This window comes from Microtus pennsylvanicus, chromosome 2 (assembly GCF_037038515.1).
Source record: "Microtus pennsylvanicus isolate mMicPen1 chromosome 2, mMicPen1.hap1, whole genome shotgun sequence".
NCBI classification, from domain to species: Eukaryota; Metazoa; Chordata; class Mammalia; order Rodentia; family Cricetidae; genus Microtus; species Microtus pennsylvanicus.
Genome location: NC_134580.1, coordinates 81,180,392 through 81,183,239, shown reverse-complemented (window position 1 = coordinate 81,183,239; position 2,848 = coordinate 81,180,392). Strand labels below are relative to the sequence as shown.

At 42.2% G+C, this 2,848-nt stretch overlaps 1 pseudogene; it reads right to left on the bottom strand.

The window, feature by feature from the left end:
* Positions 1 to 1,674: 1,674 nt before the first annotated feature.
* On the bottom strand, positions 1,675 to 2,204 carry LOC142844894 (E3 ubiquitin-protein ligase RBX1 pseudogene; annotated as a pseudogene).
* Positions 2,205 to 2,848: the final 644 nt, after the last annotated feature.

Here is a 2,848-nt window from a genome sequence, read left to right as displayed (position 1 = left end):
GTGTATGTGTGTGTGTGTGTGTGTGTGTGTGTGTGAGATATGCGTGTGTGCTTGAATGTGAGAAGGCCAGAGACCCTCAGGCATCCTGCTCTATTACTTTCTGTTTTATTCTCTGGAGACAAGATCTCCCACTCAGCCTGGAATGAGGTTGACAACCAGCAAGCCCACCGATCCTCCTGTCCCTATCCTTATGTTCATGCAGAAAACTCCCACCCACTGAGTCAACTCTCTAACCCCAACTTCTTACTCTGTAATGATTTTTGAAAGAAGAATTCTTTCAAAGATATTTACTATATTTACACATTTCCAAGAAGTTTCACGTTGTTTAAAAACAGAAGAAAAAAGGAAAAGCAAAATACACAGAGAGAAAGAGAGAGATAAGAGAGAGAGGATGAACTGTAAAGGTACACACTAAGCTGCTCTCAGTGGGTAGTTTAGAGGAGACAGTAACGAAGTGAAGCAGGAGCAAATCTGAAGTTTGAAATGTTATTCTACAAACCTGTGGGCTGTCACAGAAAAGGTGTACCTCTACAGAGAAAGGATCCGTCGAAACCACCGAAGAGTTTGGGTCTTTGTGGTCCTCAGGCTCACACTAGCCTCCATCAGCATAGCTTGGTGCCTTGGCATGACTAGGATGTTAAGAGAATGAGCAAAGAACAGAAAAGCTGGGGAAGGTGATCTGTGCAGGCTTAGGGAGCCACGCCTGCTATCGTAACAACCTTAGCGGCTCTATTTGATGAACAGCACAGGGGTTGGCTACTCTCTGTGGGTCAACAGTCTTGAGGTGCAGTTGATAGATTTGCACACACTGGTTGTCAGGGCCCACAGATGTAAGTCTGTATCACCTTGACTAAAGGTCAGAGAGTTCGAGCTTATTCTTGCTCTTTCAAAGTCACAACACACTGACAACAGGTGTGGAAAAGTTATTGACAACAGATGTGGCTACAAAATTCTATTCTATTCCTTATGTTAATGAAGTCTGTTGCCTTCCTCCTCACCTTTGGGAGAGAAGTGTATAAGCGTGTGGAAAATAAATGTGGATGGCTCAATATTCACTGAATTTCCCTCCTGATGCTCTTCTGTGTTTCTGTCTCTTATTTCTTGTGTATCTCTGTTCCTTTTGCTTAGTAATTTTAATCCTCACACTCCTACCCTGGAGTATGCGAGTATCATCGAGGTTGGTCCCCAACAGCTAGTCAACTGTTCATACACATTTGTATTTTCACACACTGTCAATATTCAAACTCTGACTGGAGGAAGTCTTTGCCATCCCTCTGAGCCTCCCTGACTTGGGTTTGCAGTTTCCATGGGTCTAAGGCATTGGGTTCTTGGCATGGTCATGCTTGTGTCAAACAATACACATTCATTCAGGTTCTTTATACATTCCTGTAAGGCTTCCTTGGCTCCCATATAAACTGAGGGTCTTAAGCATACTGAACACATATGCTGTGGGAGCTCCTGCTGCTCCTTCAGCCAATAGCCTTTAAGAGACATAGTTTGCCACTGAGCTACACCCCAGCTAAATGGCAGCCCTGAGAAGAACTGTTAGTCATAAACAATACTTCTGACACTCTGGGGGCATTCAGACTAATATTTTATGTATTTTGTTTTTCAAACCCATGGTTTGCCACCAATGAACTACACTCTAGCCTAAAACTTAGAGTTAAAAAAAGGTTTATATAATTAATTATTATTATTATTTTTAAACTTAACGACTTTATTTGACACAAAAAACAATATGGCTGTGGGAACAGCAAACACCGAAAACAAAAGAAAGAAAAAACCATAGTTCTATCTAATTTATAATTAACAGGAAGGTGAGTCGCTACACGAGTAACACACGGGTAAGTTTTAGGGAGCGTCTTTTCTAGTGCCCATACTTTTGGAATTCCCACTCTCTGTTGTCCAATGGACACACCTGCCTCGTTTTGAGCCATTGAGAGATGCAATGGAAATGAAAAGCATGATTACAGACTCCCCATGCAACAGTACACTCTTCAGAAGTAGCAGACGCCTGGTTGGCCTGACATTCAATGCAAAGATCCATAATGTGGTTCCTGCAGATGGCACAGTTATCAACTACAATATCCCAGGCCCAGAGGGCTACCGCATTCCACTTTTTCACTTCAAAGCGCTTCTTGCCCGCGCCGCTGTTGGTGCCGCTGGGGGTATCTACATCCATCGCTGCCGCCATTTTGAAAACACACTGTCATTAATTATTATTTTTGAAACAAAGTCTGATCATGTATCCCGGGCTAGCCTGGAACTCTCTGCATAGACCTGGCTGACCTTGAGCTCATAGAGGTCATTTGCTTCTGCCTCCCATAGGCTGGGATTAGAAATATGGAACACCAGACCTAGGCAAAAAATGTTTCCAAATAATTTTAAAATTCCAATTATTTTGTGTGTGTGTGTGTGTGTGTGTGTGTGTGTGTGTGTCTGTATACTAAGCCCTGAATTTGGAGGTCATAGGACAACTTGTGAAATCAGTTCTTTTTTTCCATCCTGTGGGTCCTAAGGAATGAGCTCAGGTCTTCAGGCTTCGTGGCAAGCACCTTCTCTGGTGAGCCTTCACAAGGGCCAGGTTTCAACATACTTTAAAGGTCATTGATGTATCAGCTCCTACTGTAAATGGCGTCTCTTTAGCCTGTTTTGAAGAAGTCAGCCAAACTCCTCACAGCTAAATTTAGTTTACAGTTTTTTATTTGTTTATATTGCCTGACTTTTCCTTCCTAGATATTGAGGAAATTTTAAGTTATTGAGTCAACAGAGCTGTGTTGTATTGTATTCATAAAGGCAGAGAAGTGACACCATGGATAAATATTTAGAAAAGAAAAAAATGAGTACG